Here is a 20,284-nt window from a genome sequence, read left to right as displayed (position 1 = left end):
AAGCTGAAACTGGATCCCTTCCTTACACCTTATACAAAAATTAATTCAAGATAGATTAAAGACTTAAATGTTAGACCTAAAACCATAAAAATCCTACAAGAAAACCTAGGCAATACCATTCAGGACATAGGCATGGGCAAGGACTTCATGACTAAAACACCAAAAGCAATGGCAACAAAAGCCAAAATTGACAAATGGGATCTAATTAAACTAAAGAGCTTCTGCACAGCAAAGGAAACTACCATCAGAGTGAACAGGCAACCTACAGAATGGGAGAAAATTTTTACAATCTACCCATCTGACAAAGGGGTAATATCCAGAATCTACAAAGAACTTAAAACAAATTTACAAGAAAAAATCAAACAACCCCATCAAAAAGTGGGCAAAGGATATGAACAGACACTTCTCAAAAGAAGACATTTATGCAGCCAACAGACACATGAAAAAATGCTCATCACTGGCCATCAGAGAAATGTAAATCAAACCACAAGGAGATACCATCTCACACCAGTTAGAATGGCAATCATTAAGGCCAGGCACGGTGGCTCAAGCCTGTAATCCCAGCCCTTTGGGAAGCCAAGGCAGGTGGATCACGAGGTCAGGAGATTGAGACCATCCTGGCTAACATGGTGAAACCCCATCTCTACTAAAAACACAAAAAATTAGCTGGGTGCAGTGGCAGGCCCCTGTAGTCCCAGCTACTCAGGAGGCTGAGGCAGGAGAATGGCGTGAACCCAGGAGGCGGAGCTTGCAGTGAGCTGAGATTGTGCCACTGCACTCCAACCTGGGTGACAGAACGAGACTCCATCTCAAAAAAAAAAAAAAAGAAAAGAATGGCAATCATTAAAAAGTCAGGAAACAACAGGTGCTGGAGAGGATGTGGAGAAATAGGAACACTTTTACACTGTTGGTGGGACTGTAAACTAGTTCAACCATTATGGAAGACAGTGTGGCAATTCCTCAAGGATCTAGAACTAGTAATACCATTTGACCCAGCCATCCCATTACTGGGTATATACCCAATGGATTACAAATCATGCTGCTATAAAGATACATGCACACGTATGTTTATTGTGGCACTATTCACAATAGCAAAGACTTGGAACCAACCCAAATGTCCACCAATGATAGACTGGATTAAGAAAATGTGGCACATATACACCATGGAACACTATGCAGCCATAAAAAAGGATGAGTTCATGTCCTGTGTAGGGACATGGATGAAGATGGAAACCATCATTCTGAGCAAACTATTGCAAGGACAGAAAACCAACCACTGCATGTTCTCACTCATAGGTGGTAATTGAACAATGAGAACACTTGGACACAGGATGGGGAACATCACACACCAGGGCCTGTTGTGGGGTGGGGGGAGGGGGGATGGATAGCATTAGGAGATATACCTAATGTAAATGACGAGTTAATGGGTGCAGCATACCAACATGGCTCATGTATACATATGTAACAAGCCTGCATGTTGTGCACATGTACCCTAGTACTTCAAGTATAATAAAAAATAAAAAATTTCAATTTTCTTCTTAATTTCTTCATTGACCCACTGATCATTCAGAAGCATATTTTAAAATGTTTATGTATTTGTTTAGTTTCCCAAATTCTTGTCATTTCTAGTTTTATTCTATTGTGGTCAGAGAAGATGCTTGATAGTATTTCAATTTTTTGAATATTTTAAGATTTGTATTATGATCTAACATGTGATCTAACACTGAGAATGATCCATGTGCTGAGGAAAAGAATGTGTATTCTGCAGCCATTGGATGAAATGTTCTGTAAATATCTACTAGATTCACTTGGTCTACTGTGAAGATTAAGTCTGATGTTTCTTTGTTGATTTTTTTGTCTGAAAGATCTGTCCAATGCTGAAAGTGGAGTGCAGAAGTCTCCAACTATTATTGCATTGAGGCCTATCTCTCTCTTTAGCTCTAATAATATTCTCTTTATATATATATGGGTGCTCCTGTGTTGGGAGCATACATTACATATTTAAAGTGGTTACTATATCCTCTTGCTGAATTGACCCCATTTACCATTATATAGTGACCTTCTTGGAAAGAAAACCTTTTCTTCTTATCGTTTTTGTTTTGAAATCTATTTTATCTGTGATAGAACTTTTGCTCCTTTTTGGTTTCCATTGGCATGAAGTATCTTTTTCCATCCCTTATTTTCAGTCCGTGTATGTCTTTATAGGTGAAGTGTGTCTTTTGTAGGCAACGGATCAATGGCTCTTGTTTTTTCATCCATTCAGTCAGTCTATGTCTTTTGATTGGAGAGTTTAGTTTACATTCAATATCATTATTGATAAGTAAGGACTTACTCCTGCCATCTTGCTATTTATCTTCTGGGTGTTTTATGATCTTCTTTACCTTCTTTCTTTCCTTCTAGTCTTCCTCTAGTGAAGGTGATTTTCTCTAGAGATGTGATTTAGTTTCTTGCTTTTTACTTTTTGTGTATCCATTGTATGTTTTTTGGTTTGAGGTAACCATGAGGCTTGCAAATACTATCTTATAACTTATTATTTTAACCTGATAACAATTCAACACTATTTGAATAAACAAACAAGCACAAAGAAAATTAATAAAAACTCTGCATCTTAACTTCATTCTCTGACTTTTAAACTTTTTATTGTTTCTATTGATATCATATTGTACTATGTCTTAAAAAGTTGTTGTAGTTATTTTTTTTGATCATTTCATCATTTAGTCTTTCTAATTAGGATAAGAGTAGTTTACACAGCACAGTTACAATGTTACAATATTCTGTGTTTTTCTATGTACTTACAATTACTGGTGAGGTCTGTACCTTCAGGTATTATGTATTGCTAATTAATGTCCTTTTCTTTCTGACTGAAGTACTCCCTTTAGCATTTCTTGTACAACAGTTCTGGTCTTGATGAAATCCCGCAGCTTTTGTTTGTCTGGGAAAGTCTTTTTCCTTTATGCTTGAAGGATATTTTCACCAGATATACTATTATCAGGTAAAAGATTTTTTCCTTTAGCACTTTAAATATATCAGGCCACTCTCTCCTGGTCTGTAAGGTTTTCACTGGAAAGTCTGCTGCCAGACATATTGGAGCTCCATTGTACATCATTTATTTCTTTCCTCTTGCTGCTTTTAGGGTCCTTTCTTTATGCTTGACCTTTAGGAGTTTGATTATTAAATGCCTTGAGGTGGTCTTCTTTGGGTTAAATCTGCTTGGTGTTCCATTACCTTCTTGTACTTGGATATTAATATCTTTCTCTAGGTTTGGGAAGTCCTCTGCTATTATCCCTTTGAATAAACCTTCTACCCCTATCCCTTTCTCTACCTTCTCATTAAGGCCAATAACTCTTAGATTTGCCCTTCTAAGTTTATTTTCTAGATCCTGAGGGCATGCTTCATTGTTTTGTGTGTGTGTGTTTTTTTTATTTCCTCTATATGTTTTCAACTGGCCTGTCTTCAAGCTCACTAATTCTTCTGACTGATCAATTCTGCTGTTAAGGAACTCTGATGTGAACAGACACTTCTCAAAAGAAGACATTTATGCAGCCAATAAACATATGAAAAAAAGCTCATCATCACTGGTCATTAGGGAAATGCAAATGTAAACCACAATAAGATACCATCTCAGGCCAGTTAGAAAGGCGATCATTAAAAAGTAAGGAAACAACAGATGCTGGAGAGGATGTGGAGAAATAGGAATGCTTCTACACTGTTTGTGGGAATGTAAATTAGTTCAACCATTGTAAAAGATAGTGTGGCAATTCCTCAAGGGTCTGGAATGAAAAATACCATTTGAACCTGCAATCCCATTACTGGGTATATACCCAAAGGATTATAAATCAGTCTACTATAAAGACACATGCACACGTATGTTTATTACTGCACTATTTACAATAGCAAAGACTTGGAACCAACCCAAATGTCCATCAATGATAGACTGGATAAAGAAAACATGGCACATGGCTGGGCGCAGTGGCTCCTGCTTGTAAACCCAACACTTTGGGAGGCTGAGGTGGGCGGATTACGAGGTCAGGAGATCGAGACCATCCTGGCTAACACAGTGAAACCCCGTCTCTACTAAAAATACAAAAAATTAGCTGGGCGTGGTGGTGGGCGCCTGTAGTCCCAGCTATTCGGAAGGCTGAGGCAGGAGAATGGCATGAACCCAGGAGGCAGAGCTTGCAGTGAGCCGAGATCGTGCCACTGTACTCCAGCCTGGGCGACAGAGCCAGACTCTGTCACAAAAAAAAAAAGAAAAGAAAAAAACAAGAAAAGAAAATGTGGCACATATACACCATGGAATACTATACAGCCATAAAAAAGAATGAGTTAATGTCCTTTGCAGGGACATGGATGACACTAGAAACTATCATTCTCAGCAAACTAACACGGGAACAGAAAACCAAACACCACATATTCTCACTCATAAGTGGGAGTTGAACAATGAGAACACATGGACACAGGGAGGGAAACATCACACATCATGGCCTGTCAGGGGGTGGGGGGCTAGGGGAGGCATAGCATTAGGACAATACCTCATGCATGTGGGGCTTAAAACCTAGATGATGGGTTGATGCGTGCAGCAAACCACCATGGCACGTGTATACCTATGTAACAAGCCGGCACGTTATTCACACACATCCCAGAACTTAAAGCAAAATAAAAAATAAAAATGAAAAAAGAACTCTGCTGCATTCTTGAATATGCTAATTGCATTTTTCAGCTCCAGAATTTCTGCTTGACTCTTTTTAATTATTTCAATCTTTTTGTTAAATTTGTCTGATAGAATTCTAAATTTCTTCTCTGTGTTATCTTGAATTTCTTTGAGTTTCCTCAACACAGGTATTTTGAATTCTTTGTCTGAAAGGTCACATATCTGTTTCTCCAGGATTGGTCCCTGGTCCCTTATTTAGTTCATTTGGTGAGGTCAAGTTTTCCTTCATGGTGTTGATGTTAGTAGATGTTCTTCAGTGTCTGGGAATTGAAGATTTAGGTATTTATTGTAGTCTTCACTGTCTGGGCTTATTTGTAACTGTCATTCTTGGGAAGGCTTACCAAATATTTGAAAATACTTAGGTGTTGTGATCCAACTTGTATCTGCTTTAGGGGACACCCCACGCCTAGTAATGCTATGGTTCTTGCAGACTGGTAGAGGTACCACCTTGATAGTCTTGGACAAGATCTGAGAGAATTCTCTGGAATACCAGTCTCATTCTCTTCCCTGACTTTCTCCCAAACATACAGAATCTCTCTCTCTGTTCTGAGCCATCTAAAGCTTGGGGTGGAGTGACACAAGCACCCCTGTGTCACCACCACTATGACTGCATTGCATCAGACTTGAAGCCAGCACAGTGCTGGGTCTCGCCCAAGGCCTGCTGTACCCGGTCCCTGGCTACTACCTATGTTTGCTCAAGGCCCTAGGGCTCTGCAGTCAGCAAGTAGCAAAGTCAGTTAGGCCTGTGCCCTTCCCTTCAGGACGGTGAGGTACCCCATACCCCATATGGGTCCAGAAGTGCTGTGAAGGAGTCAAGGACTAGAGTCAAAAACCTTAGAAGTGTACCTGATATTCTACTAAATTGTAGCTGAGTGGGCACTCAAACCACAAGACACAGTCCATCCCACTCTTCCCTTCCTTTTCCAAAGGCAGAGGAGCCTCAACCTGCAGCCACCACCACCCCAGGCCACAGGGAGTACTGCCAGACAACCATCGATGTTCCCTTAAGGCCCAACATCTCTTCAATCAGCTTGTGGTGAATGCTGCCTGGCCTGGAACTCACCCTTCAGGTCAGCAGGCTTCCCACTGGCCCAGGGTATGTCCAGAAAATGTCATCCAAGAGTCAAGTCCCAGAATCAGGAACCACAATAGCCCACTTGGTGCTCTACCCCACTGTGGTCTTGCTGGCACCTAAGGTGTAAGACAAAGTCCCCTTTACTTTTCTCTCTGCTTTTCTCAAGCAGGAGTCTCTCTCCATAGCCAACATAGCTGGCAATGTCCCGAGTCTCACCTGAAGCCATCAAGGTTCAGAGGCTCACCCAAGGCCTTTGATTAGCACCTAGGAATTACTGGTTATTCAGGGCCCAAGTTCTCTTCAGATAGCAGGTGATGAATGCTGCTAGCATTGGGTCCTTTCCCTTCTGGCCCAGGGTCTGTCTAGTAATGTCATATGGGAGCTAGGACTTGAAACAGGGGCCTCATGACTCTGATCATTGCCCTATCTTGCTGTAGCTGAGCTGGTATCCAAGATGCAAGACAAAACCCTTCCCACTCTTCCCTCTCCTCTGCTCAAGTAGAAAAAAGGGGTCTCCTTTGGAGCCTCAGGTTGTGCAGACTGGAGTTAGGGGAGGGGTGATGCCGACATTCCCTTGGCTGCCCCAGCTGGTGTCTCAGTATGTCACGTGTCCCCCTAATCCACTGTCTCTGGGCCTAGTTCTGCACTAGGCCTCACCTAGGTGTTGCGGTCCTTATGACATAGACTGCTTTTCAGGTTTACTTGGAGACACAGAATGTTGTAGCCCTTGGTGGCGAGGTTCATGGGCACTCAAGTTAGGACTGCTGGGATCAGCGATTCCCCTGTGGCTAGGGGTGGTTTAAATGCTCCCTCCCCAGGCAGGCATCAGCTGAGTTTGGTGTGGTTTTCCTCTCTGCTCTAACAGGACAGCCCTGAGGTCAGTGCCTCACAATTACTGTGTTCTCCCTCCCTCAGCACTCAGAGGCACTCTCAGCACCATGCCTCTGCAGCCAGGGTTTGGGGAGGGACAGTGTCTGTGACTCATGACTGTTTTTTTCTATCTCTTCAGTGCCTCTTTTAGCAATATGAAATTAAAACCAGGTAAAATGAGTGCTCACCTGATTGTTCGTTCTATGAAGGTGTTCTTTTCTGTGTAGATAGTTGTTAACTTGTTGTCCTGGTGTGGGGTGGGGAGTGGAGAAGGATTTGTGAAGCCTTCTATTCCACCATCTTTCTCCATCCTCTCCTCATTGCATGTCTTTTGTTTGTTTGGGGTTTTTTTCTTTGTTTGTTTTTGAGACAGAGTATCATTCTGCCACCCAGGCTAGAGTGCAGTGGCGCCATCTTGGCTTACTGCAACCTCTGCCTCCCAGGCTCAAGTGATCTTCCTACCTCAACCTTTTGAGTAGCTGAACTACAGGCATGCACCAACATGCCCAGCTAATTTTTGCATTTCTGATAGAGTCTGGGTTTCGCCATGTTGCCCAGGCTGGTCTTGAATGCCCAAGCTCAGATAATCCACCCGCTTTGGCCTACCAAAGTGCTAGGATTACAGGTGTCAGCTACCACACCCAGCCTCATTACGTGTTTTAAATTCAGTGGCCCTGCAACATCTGACCTCACTATCTGTTTTTACACTGAACATGATTTGTTCAATGACACAGGGCTCTCTAAAGGCTCCATATCCTGGACTTTTAACCTGAAATCAGTAAAATGAGAAACCAGAGACGGTACCCTGTAACTACAATTTGTACTGAGCCCAGGAATCTGTACCCCTTTCTCCTAATGCTTTCTGTGTTGAGTTCACACTTGCAACATCATCAGAACACCGAAGACACTGAGGATGAGGACTAGGTAATTCAAGATAATTTCTCTCCAGCACACAGCAGGGGCTCAACAAAGGGAGGGAAAACAAGAAAGATGAGTCCAGACGTGACTCTCACTCCCTGCCACTGGAGGAGGGGGTGTGTTGGGATATGGTGGGGGACCTTGAGGGATGGCAACAGGGAAAGTGCAATGACTTTAAAGTAAGGGCCGGTCACTGAGGGCCACAGAGAGGGCACAGGTGAGGGGAGGAGGCTTCAGTTGCCCCAGGGAAGGGACCTGGGGCCTGCCAGTGCCTTATTGACATCTCCTTGCTGGCTTGTCCTTAGGTCTATTTCTGTGACAGGGGTAACCTATTTCTCTCCTCATGATACATCGCCCCTTATGGCATACCCCAAATCCATGAAAACATGCACCTGAGTCTTGGCTTCACAGGGCCTTGGCCAGCCTTGGAGAACCTAGTGGAGCATGGCATCCACCAGGAAGGTAGGCATGTAGGTCATGGGGAGGTAGAGAAGCTTGGTGTCCCAGCCAGCTGTGTAGCAAGTGCAGGGGTGGCAGGCGGTCAGCACATGCTCCATGCAGTCAGTCACCAATGATAGATTTGTATTGCATTTTGACCAAAGGCTCCTTGGTGCTTTTCTGAGGCCTGTTCAGAATGAGAAAACATCCTTAATGTACTAGCACATCCCTCCCCTCCCATTTAGAGCTCTGAATTGGAAGGAGAGTGTCTAAGAATCCCTGGGCCCCTCAATGATATGCCTCAAGTCTAATCCACCCATATTCCCCAGGGAGTGCCCCAACCCTCACTGCAGCAAAACCTGTTCCACACTAAGCCCCCTCTGCCTCTCTTCCTGAGATATCTGGACTGCATAAATTGAAGGTCTCTACTAACAGCCTAAGAACATGAAAATCAGCTATCTCTAAACCCAGCTGCCCATGAGCCCATAGGTGTCCACTAAAGCCCTCTCTGGCTTTAGTTTCCTCTTCAAAATAATGAGAGGTTCAGATTAGCCAGTGGTTTCAATTACAGGAGCTTCAATTCTTCTTTTAGGTGACCAGTTGACCACACGGCTAAATGGACTAAATGTCCTCACTTTGTTGGGGAGGCAGAGTTTGGAGGACAGATTCTCATACTGTTGGAGGCACTAATGATGGACCCAGACTTCTAGACAAGGATTTCTTTATCTCCCCACTGTCCACAGCTCACTCATGGGATATCAGAAACTTCTCCCCATATGTCTCCTTGACCTCGGGGCTGGCCTAGTCCGACAGCTCCTTGAGGTTCTGTAAATGCCTCTCAGAGCTGGCCATACTGGTCCTGAAGTGACCAGGTTCAATCACAGACACCTTCACTCCAAAGTGGGAGAGCTCCCTCCTGCATGGCAGACATGCAGAAGGGCAAGGACTTAAGAAATCTTGGGAGGCAAAATACAAAAAACAAAGAAACCCAATACAAACCCAGCATGCAATGGCAGTGGGAGATGCAAGAAAGCTTGGAGAGTTGGGAAGGGCAGCAGATAGCAGATAACAATTATGATGGTGGACTTGTCTCTCTCTGGGGTTTCCATATTTTACATACTGGAGCTTACTAGCCCTAAGTTCTACCAGTTCAAGAGCAAGGCAGCATCTCAGTGCTATCACCTCCTACGCCCCTCACATCCAATGGATCACCAGAATTCCCACACTCTACCTCCTCTGCAGTCCTCAGTCCCCTCCCTTCTTCTCCTGCCCCAGGAATCTCCCTGGCCTCTGAGCTGGGTGATGGCAGCTGTCCTCTAAGGAGCGTCCCTCTGCCTTCAGTCTGGCTCCCCACACTCACAGCCACTGGGCTCCCTGCAGTAAGTGGGTGTCTAGAAGCCAACTAGACCAAGGAGCTCTCCTGAGAAAATCCTTTTTTGGGGGGTTCCACTGCCAACAGCATGAGGCACAGCTCCTGTCCGGGGCCTCCACGAGCCCATATGCGCCCACCTGCCCAACCTCTCCTGCAGGCCTGGCCCTGTGCTTCACCTCATGAGGACCCCACAGCACAGGCAGGCAGCTGAGGCTCCCCCTAGGCCTGGGCTGAAGACAAAAGTCATCCCCCCATTTCTGTTCAAGGCTGCCAGGTGGGGATCCTCAATCTCCAGCTTAGACCCCATCTCCAGGAGCTTCCCCAATCCAGGTGGCTGCCATGGCCACCAGGGCTGACTGGGTCACAACCCCTATGAGAATTGGCAACAAACATTCTAGCGCTCTTGCTCCTCTCTTAGGTGTCAGAGCTTTTAGGTCAGGGCCAAAACCTTGTTGCTGTCCTGGGCTGAGTTTATTGGGCACTCATCCAAGGGCCTAAAAAGTCTGTTGTATGGACTAAGATGCTCACCCCATGTCTCCTAGGCTCCCTGCAACTGCATGTCACAGTGGCTTCATTCTGGGCTCTGGAGCCAAACATGCCAGTTCCAGTCTGCCTCAGACATTTTCTGCCTATGGGACCCCCTCAATAGGGTCAAAAGTGAGTTACAGGAACTGTTTGGTCTGGGGCCCCTTCCTCCCCAGAACATGGAGAAGCTGTTCCCAAGAAGTGGCTGGCTAAATCCATAAGGGCAACAGCACACACAGGATGAGAGAGAGGGATCTCAATAAGGGGCCTCTAAGGCTACGATTACATAAAACTACTGCAAATGGTTCCCACAGAAGAACAGGTGCAGGAGGATGAGGGAGGGCCCTGTCCCAAGCCAATACCAGAGGGAGTCGGAGAAGGCCTCCACGCTGTACTTGGAGATGCAGTAGCCTGCACCAAAAAGTGAAACCCGGCCTGCGATGCTGGAGAGGTTGACCATGCAGCCCCTGGCCTTCCTCATTAGGGCAGCAGGCTCAGAGTCACATCAATCATCCCCAACAGGTTCATGTCCAGTATGGTCACAAAGTCCTGTTCCATCAACTACTCATTGCAGCTGGAGGGCAGGCAGATGCCAGAGTTATTCACCAGGCCCCAGAGTCCTGGGATGGCCAGAAGATGAGAGCATCACTCTTGTGTTTGTGCAGGTGGACACAGTTAGGGTGCAAGTTCATTTTCTAGTTCAATGTATTTATTGAGTCAACAAGTGTGCTACATGGAATAAGGGAAAGGAGTGGAGGAGAGGAAACAAGGATGGGGAGGCTTCAGAGTTTCAAGATTTGCACGCATTTCAAGGTACTGGGGGGTGAAGGGTGGTCCTTCCCATCTCTGCTCCTAGTGCCTGGCACCCAGCATGCAGTAAAGCCAATGCTGTGAAGTGCATGGACAGAACTTGAGAAAACAGAATGAGGGCCCAACAAATATCTCTCCAGGGGAGAGAGACAGAGACAGGAAATAGGAAGACAGGAATGGGCTAAGACAGAGAAACCAAGGGGAAAGGACAGAAGAGAAAAAGAAAAAGGAAAGAATAAGAAAAACACATGAGTAATTACTTTCTGCATCCTGGTTAGGAGAGATACACTTAAATCCTAAGACTGGGGGAAGTTAGAGAGCAGGCCTGCACTGGGCATCAGGGGACAAGCTATGCTACAACCTGCATCAATGTAAAGGCAATATCTGTCCTGGAAGAAAAGGTCACCTTGTGTACCTGGGAATCCCAAAGCTCACTGTGGACTGAATGGCCAGAGCAGGAGGGGAGGAGGGAAAGAGGTCTCATGCCACACAGGTGTCCAGACTGCACTCTCTGCCCCAGGAAGTACCACATTTTCCTCCCACCATCTCATAAGGCCACCTCTGCCCTATCCCCATAGGGTCCAGCAAGCTTTGGGGAAGACTCTACAGAAGACATAGGGGAGCAAACTAATAGCATGAAAGATTGGGAGTAGTCAGAGCTACAGAACTACGGACTCCAGGCCAGCAGGGGCAGGGGTGTGAGTGGGTGAGGGCTGGGGGGTACAGGAGATGGAGACTGACCCTAGGAATATTGGAAAAACAATAAGGCCTGCAATGGTGGCCCTTCCCCTACTCAGAAACCTTTCCTGGACTTGAAGGAATGAGGATTCTTTGATTCAATAGTTTTACTTTTCTTGAATAGCACTGCTAAGCCTGTCAACAAACCTTGGTAGAGAATCGCTACTGAGATGTTATTTATGCCAGGAAAAGTGGGTAACAAACTTCGGCATTCAACAATATATAATCCCTTTAACAAATTATGGCCTCTCCACATGCTGGAATATGGAGACCTTGAGTGTTATGTTGGGGAAGAAACTTGATGATGAAAATGCTGACCCCAGAATGTGTAAAGTAGAGGGAAATTAACCCTGGAGGCTGGGATTAGGGGGAATGTTGTTTCACTCTCATCCTCTTCTATGATTTCTCCAATGAGAAATCCTATCTTATCCTCCTATCTATCCAATCTTATCCTCTTCTATAATTTCTTCATGTTTTCCATTTACAATCAGAACAAAGCAATCAATGATCTCCCTTTCCCCAAAAGGAACAGGATTCATCACTCGGTGTTTGATGTGAAGTCCCTTCAGCTCTCCAAGCCCCAGTGTCCTCGTGAATCAAGTGGAGATCATCTTAAAGCCCTCAACAGGGACAAGTGTGAAGGAACCAGTAAGAGAATGCTGAGATCAGAAGCCTGGATCCTGCCCAGCCCCATCCCCGATGGTCTCATGCCAACCGTCAGGACCCAACGTTATCCAGAGACTGGGCTCTAACCACAGCCTGGACTCTTCTAACCCTGGGCCCAGTCACAACCACTCTAGGACTTCTGCTTTGGAAAACGGAAAGCTCAAGCCCCTGAAAATAAAAGTCCTGGAAATGTTCCCAGTTAGCAGACACTAGGTCTCCCCTAGTGACACAGAGAGAGGAGAAACAAACAGGCACTAGGAGGGATTGAGGTGGTCCCTCTGACCCCCACACGCTCCTTCACCCACTGGGCAGCTGCAGCAATGCTCTCTGTCTTGATGATGTCCATGGTCACCATCTCCAGCCTGTCTGAAGTCTGGTCCCTCTGCTGCTTGGTCCCCTTCTCTGTCCTACATGCAGCTCCCGCAAGCCTGTGCATTCAGTTGTCTGGCCAGTAGGTTCCTGAAGCGTGAGTCACAGCTCATGATGAACACGTACTTGTCTCTCAGGTGACTCACCACCTGCCTCTCCCAGTACCAGTGCAGAAGGTAGTATAGGCCCAGGAGGACCGCCAGGTAGAGCCACATGGCTTTGCAGAGGACAGACCCAGACGGGCTGGGGTGAAGTGAGAGTCTGGCCTCTGTTCAGACAGGAGGACTTAAGAACACAGAGGGCTGAGGTAGGCAGGGAAGCCCTCAGGCATTTTGGCAGAAAGTCCTCACTTTCCTCCCTGATCACTGTCTTTCTGCACCATTTTTTATCCTGGCTTCATCTCTCTGCTCTTTCAACTGCCTTTGCAGGTGCTCATGCATGCAACTGCAAACCCCAAGCTCTGCCCAGTGAGTAGTTATCACTACTCAGCAATGCTTCCCTAGTCCACCAATGCCTCTCTGCCTTGCTGTGCCTACTCAGGTGTCCACACAGGGGCCCACACACACACACACACACACCATGAAACACACCACTCTGATCTACAAACAAGGGTCAGAACTTGTCTCTACATATCTTGTGATATGGTTTGGATATTTGTGCCACCAAAATTGCATGTTGAAATGCATTCCCCAATATTGGAGGCAGGGGCTGGTGGGAGGTGTTGGGTCATGGTAGTGGATCCCTCATGGCTTGGTGCTGTCCTGGAGACACTGGAATGAGTTGTGATGGGATCTGGTTGTTTAAAAGTGTGGCACTTCCCCAGCTCTCTCTCTCTTGCTCCCACTCGCCATGTGACAAATCAGCTCCCCCTTTGACTTCTGCAGTGATTATAAGCTTCCTGATGCCTCACCAGGAGCCAAGCAGATGCATGCTTGTACATACAGCCTGCAGAACCATGAGCCAATTAAACCTGTTTTCTTTATAAGTTACCCAGTCTCAGGTATTTATTATAGCAACACAAGAACGGCCTAACACACATTGTATACCAACACTCCTGGACCATGGTCTCCCAGAAAACAGACTTTACTGGGAAGCTACACATGGTTTCCAGGCACATTCAGTGGAAATCCTGCTCTGAGCCTGAGTTTCCTCATCCCACCCAGCATCCAGAATCAATCACTCCCCAGAAAAGTAGGGCACAATCAGGCTCTCTAGGATGAGAAGGAGAAGGCAAAAAAGTGAACAAGAGCAGGTCCCCTCCTGCTACAGTAGTTTTCTGGGGCAGAAAGATGTGGAAGACCCACAGGGGGAGTCCAACCTCACAGGTAAAGAAAGGGGAAAGAAGGGAATGGAGCCTTGGAACCCACAGGAAGGAAGTACCCAGGGCTGCTGGGAAGGGGAATGGAATGACTTATGCAGGTGTCACAGGGCTCACCTGCTCACCTCCTGATATGCCCTGGGTGCTGGCTCCACTGCCCTCTGCCCTCCCCTGTCAGGGCCCACATCCAGGATCTGGACCCCTCAGACACTGAGAGGCTAAAAACATTGCTCATTTGAACAAGGACAATGAGGATGGTGGTCCAAAACCTTGCCCAAGCAGGGAAGGATATGAACCCTAGTAACTGTAAAGGTATTACTTCAGTTTGTATCAGGGTGTTGATGGACAGGAGGGATCTCCTTCTCAGGAGACTACAGAAAGGGGTACAGACTGGACCTCTGCTGTCCATGGAGGGTCCCTCCGGGTGAGGTCGAGGAAACTATTTCATAACTGGTGGGCAGGATGTAGAGGGGCAGGGAGCTGGGGGAGTAGGTGTGGGACAGAATAATCCAGGGTTTCTTTGCACTGGGCGTCTCTCCCACTGTCCATGTTTGCCCAATTTCTGTCCCCTAATTGAAGGAAGAAGTGGAGATGGACTGGGAGGGAGAAGGAGAGGTTTCCTGCAGAAACCAGAGGCTAGCAAAGAGCCGCGCGCCCCCTGGTGGTTCTTCTCTAGCCCTGCAGTCACGACGTGGGCATCGGCCTGGGATCAGCCAAGGCTCTTCAGCTCATCCCAATGGCCACTCTCTCCAGCATCGGGGAGCCCCCATATCTCCCTGCACGGATCCTCCAAGAAGGAGGGAAACAGCAAGACTGCTGGCTGGTAAGAGACTGGACTAGTGTTAATTAAGCAACATGGATGGTGCCTTGAGTGTGCTGCATACTAGAGGTTTGACAGACTCAGAGCCCCTTGAGGGCTCCGAGACTGAGTCCAGTCATTTTTGTATTTCCAGCCCCGGCAGTGCTAGCTTCTAGCAGAGATGAAGGAATGTTGAGGTAGCTGACACTGCAACATCTGGCTTCGCTTTCCATTTTCATCACTATTTCTTACATCATGCGACAATATGAGATTTCCTAAAGCCTCCATTTTTCTCATCTTTATAACGAGGGAGGAGAATCAAGATGACTTTGTCAAGTCCTCCCATCTCCAATTTCAGGGAGTCTAAGAATCCATATGCCTTTATTAAAATGGTGAAAACTTAGAAAGATGGGGTCTTGGGAAGCACTGGAGAATTTCTGACCAGCATACATTAGGTGCTCAACAAAAGTTAACAGAAACGGAAGAAATCTGGAACCAACAAGAGACTTACCACATCTACAGAGAGGCTGGGGGAGGGGTGCAGATCAGGAGATGGGAGAGTGAGGGAGAAACAGAAGCTGGGAGAGATAGGAGACCAAAGGAAGGGGGAAGGGTGGTGGCATGCGGGGAGGCTGCTAGTGCTGTAGGCGGCAGAGGGATATTAATAGTACCTGGGGCCCTTCCAGTCTCTTATCAGTCTTTTCAAGCTTCCTCTTCCTTAGACTGATGTCACACCCTCCCTTCTCACACTTGGGAAATCACAGAGGAAACAGTTGTCCTTCATCTCGTGAAAGATAGGGAATGGGAAGCAAAGACATTCACTTTCCCCTTTTCGAATCCCTCCGAGATCATCCTACAAATCCCTCAGCCTTCATGAAGGAGACACCTCCTTCCTCATGCAAGAAATTTCCTAGAATTCCCAGGGCTGAGTCAGCTCCACACAAGTGGATACCCAACATTGCTGTTTTTATCCTGACCCTAGTCTAACAGAAGCTCTCTAAGGGTCATTTTTTTTTAAAGCTTTTGGACATCATGGGCCCCTTCGAGAATCTAAGGAAGGTTATAAGCCCCCACAAAAATGCACATAACACAACAATCAAAAACTTGCTTATACTTTTCATACAGTTCACACCTAAAACCATTAGCTGCATGGAATCCAGCTCAAGAATCCTTGTAATATGGGCTTATTGACCTACTAGCTGTGTGACTGGGGCAAGTTATTTAAAGTTTCTGTGCTTCAGTTTCCTTGTCGATGGTAGTACCCACTCCATGAAGTTGTTATGAGGACTAAATGAGGTGATATGGATAAAGCCCCTTACAACTGTGTCTGGCCAATGGTGCGTATTCGACAAACATTAGCTGTTACTATTACTACATCTCTCTGTGGTAATTCATAGTGACATTTGGGAATGTTCCCACCCTTCTATGTAAAAAACACAACCCAAGACAGCCAAATAAAAGAGGAGGCTCATGTTGATCTAATTCAGAGAGGAAAAAAATGGCTGGTGGTAATAGGACTAGAGAGGTCTCTCAATGTCAATTCCACAAGATGGGATTCCTTTTTCCTTATCCCCATGAAGTGGAAAAGGGGCATGCTTGTATATATTATCTCATGTATCCCATATAATAACCTGTAAGGGAAGCATCATTATCCTCACTTTATATATTAAGAAACTGACATTAAACTCCTATCTCTCACCAGACACAAAAATCAACTCAAGATGGATTAAAGACTTACATATAAGACCCAAAACTATTATTAAATTATTAGAAGAAAATCTAGTATTGCAGGAAAAATCTAGTATCTAGTATAAGGAAAAGTCTCCTGGACATTGGACTAGGCAAAGAATTTATGACTAAGATCTCAGAAGCACAGGCAACAAAAACAAAAATAAACAACTGGGACTTAATTAAACAAAAAAGCTCTGCACAACAAAAGAAATAAGCAACAGAATGAACAACCCACAGAACTGGAGAAAATATTTGTAAACTATTCATCTGACAGGGGAGATATCCAAAATATACAAAGAACTCGAGCAAGAAAAAAAAAAAAAATCCACAAATAATCCCACTAAAATGTGGGCAAATGACATGAATAGACATTTTTCAAAAGAAGACATTTTTCAAAAGACATTTTTCAAATGGCCAACAGATATATGAAAAAATGCTCAACATCACTAATCATCAGAGGAATGCAAATAAAAACCATGATGCGATATCATCGTACCCCAGTCAGAATGGCTATTATTAAAAAGATAAAAAAATAACAGACGTTGGCAAGAATGTGGAGCACAGAGAACTCTTAGACATTGCTGGTGGGAATGTGAACTAGTACAACTTCTATGGAAAACAGTATGCAGATTTTTCAAAAAACTAAAAGTAGAACTGCCATTCGACCCAGCAATCCCACTACTGGGTATTTACTCAAAGGGGAAGAAATCAGTACATTAAAAAGACACCTGCACTAGTATGTTTATCACAGCCCTATTCACAATAGCAAAGACATGGAATCAACCTAAGTGTCCATCAACGAATAAAAGGATAAAGAAAATGTGGTATATATACACAATGGAATACTATTTGGCCATAAAAAGGAATGAAATTATGTCTTTTGCAGCAATGTGGATGGAACTGGAGATCATTATTTTAAGTAAAACAATCGAGGCACAGAAAATCAAATATTGCATGTTCTCACTCATATGTGAGTGCTAAAAGATGTGTACACATGGATATGGAGAGTGAAATGGTGAACAGTGAAAACTTGGAAGGAAGAGGGAATGGGAGAGGAGTGGATGATGAGAAATTAGTCAATGGGTACAATGCATGCTATTCTTGTGGTGGATACCCTAAAAGCCCTGGCTTGACCAACATGCAACCTATTCATGTAACAAAACTGCACATGTACCACATCAATCTGTACAAATAAATATTTAAAAACAAAAAACAAAAGAAAAGAAACTGAGATTCAGAAAGGTTAAGTGACCTGTCCAAGATCACACAGCTACCAAGTGGTGGAAAAAAGTGTCAAAAACAGGTCTGACTCAAAAACTGGTGTTATCTCCACAGTGTCTTGTGAAGGGCCGGTGAAGAGGGAAGAACTGAGCAGAGAGAGCCAAGGACAGGGGAGTGGGGCACAGGCTTTGAGGAGCCTGGAAAGCTCCTAATCTGGTACTTCTAGGCAAACCAGATTCCTCTCTAGCTTGGGGAAGCTGGTGGCAGGAGGGCAGAGCAACCTCCACGACTAGACTTGGCTTCCTGACTCAGTGGCCTTCTGGAAGTTCACACTGTGGACGTGAGTGCAATTACTGCCAAATCCCTCAGCCTTAACCTGTCCACAAAGCACCTGCCTCCACCCCATAAGCCAGGCACGTGGGTTGATCCCTGGGACAGCCTGCCTCACCCCTTCTGCCAGGGTCCAAGCACAGCCCTTTGCCTAACCCGACCCTGGAAAGTCGTCTGCGTTTATCTCTGCCTCCCAATACCTCCTCCCTGGTACCTTCCTTCCTTTCTGATTGTTGATCGCAAAATCTTGTCTACACTTTTATGGGGAAAAAAAGTGGGGCGGGGAGGAAAAAGAGTAAATTTCCAGGAATTGTTTCACTGCTGCTGTTTCTGCTGCATAGGGCAAAGCTGCTGGCCTGCTCCTTTTGCCCAGGTTGGCGAGGAGCCTGGCCTCCTGCTCCTCCCTCTTTCTCTTCCTCCCAGTCTCTCTCTTTCCAGCTGCACCCCACCCCCTAAAAAGCCCCACATGAAAACTGCAGAGCTATCACTTATTTCTTCCTGAGGGAGGAGCTTTCCCTCTGAGCCTCTGCCAGAAGGAACCACCATCACTTCCTCTTTCTACAAATACACATTGGGTGACAGGAATAGATGGGAGAAGGCAGCAGGTAGAGGGGAGGCTGCAGGGGGGGGTGTCTCCATATGGGAAGGACAATTCAGAGACCCAGGAGACAGGAGCCACTAAAGGGCAGTCTTGTGAGGAACGGAAGTGGTCACAGATGTGGCCATCTGGAGAGGACAAAGACCAGACCAGGGCCTTCCTTGGAGGGTGCTTGGTCTAGGACAGGCTTCATTTGCATGGGTCAAAAGCATGTAGTGGGAAGGGAAAATTCTCAGAAGGCTCCTTACTGAAGAAAAATATCAATGGGATAGAAACTAAGACCCTAAAGAGAGAGAATAAGCAAAACTAACTGAAAAATCGAAGTAAACCACATTTCACACTGTCGTGGTTCATCATGATTGTTTTTTGTTTTTGTTTTGTTTTGTTTTTTTGAGACAGAGTCTCACTCCACGGCCCAGGCTGGAGTGCAGTGGCGTGATCTCAGCTCACTGCAACCTCCACCTCCTGGGTTCAAGAGATTCTCCTGCCTCAGCCTACTGTGTAGCTGGGATTACAGGCATGCACCACCACGCCTGGAATTTTTGCATTTTTAGCAGAGACAAGGTTTTACCATGTTGGCCAGGCTGGTCTCGAATTCCTGACCTCAGGTGATACACCTGTCTCAGCCTCCCAAAGTGCCAAGATTACAAGCATGAGCCACCTAGCCTAGCCCATGATTGTTTTTTTTTTTTTTTTTAGGAGATGGGATCTAGCTCTCTAGATCCCATCGCCCAGGCTTCAGTGCAGCAGGGTGATCATGGCTCACTGCAGCCTTGAATTCCTAGTCTCAAGTGATCCTCCCACCTCAGCCTCCCAAATACAGACTGTACCACCACAACTGGCTATTTTATTTTTTGTAGAGATGGGGGTCTCATCTTGTTGCCCAGGCTGGTCTCAAACTCCTGGGCTCAAGCAGTCTTCCCACTTCGGCCTCCCAAAATGCTGGGATTACTGGTGTGAGTTACTGCACCGGCCATGATAGATTTTGTGATCTTGGAGTGATCTGATATGTAAGTGGAAGGTTTAAGAAAACTACAAAACTACAAAATTAAAAATATCCCCTTCCATGGAGATAAATGGCGCTGATGGTTGCACAGCAGTGTAAATGCACTTAGCGCCACTGAATTGTACACTTAAAAATGGTTAACGTGGTAAATCTTACATATATTTTACCATAATAAAAGAATCAATGAGCAAACTTTTAAAAAATGTTCTCTTTGGATAAAGAAAATGTGTGTGTGTGTGTGTGTGTGTGTGTATATATATATATATATATATATATATATGGGAATATTACTCAGCCATGAAAGGAAATGAAGTACGGATGCATGCTCCAAAGTGAATGAACCTTGAAAACATGCTAAGTGGAAAAAAAAAACACACAGACACGGAAGGTCACATATGATATGGTTCCCTTTCTATTAAGTATCCAGAATAGGTAAATCCACAGGGACAGGAAGCAGAAGGTTGGTGGCGGGGGGAATAGGATTGACTGCTTAATGGTTATGGGGTTTTCTTTGCGGGTAATGAAGATGTTTAGCACGTAGACAGAGGTGGTGTTTGCACAATGTGCATGTCTAAATGCCATTAAATCACACATTTTAAAATGGTTAATTTTATGCTATGGGAATTTCACCTCGACTTAATATATACTCAATCCCGTCCAGCCAACACACCTTTGGCTCAGGCCTAGGCCACTCTGCCATCTGCCAAGTGTGGCTTGTGTAACAGACAACCTCTCTGGGCCTCAAAGAGGGTGAAGAAATCCATCCTCCCCACAGGGGTATCTCCAGAA

At 45.4% G+C, this 20,284-nt stretch overlaps 1 pseudogene; it reads right to left on the bottom strand.

The window, feature by feature from the left end:
• Positions 1-131: 131 nt before the first annotated feature.
• LOC112208024 (retinol dehydrogenase 16-like) lies at positions 132-19,609 on the bottom strand (annotated as a pseudogene).
• Between the last annotated feature and the right edge of the window lie 675 nt (positions 19,610-20,284).

This window comes from Pan troglodytes, chromosome 10, assembly GCF_028858775.2.
Source record: "Pan troglodytes isolate AG18354 chromosome 10, NHGRI_mPanTro3-v2.0_pri, whole genome shotgun sequence".
NCBI lineage: Eukaryota > Metazoa > Chordata > Mammalia > Primates > Hominidae > Pan > Pan troglodytes.
This window is presented reverse-complemented; position numbering and strand designations above follow the sequence as displayed.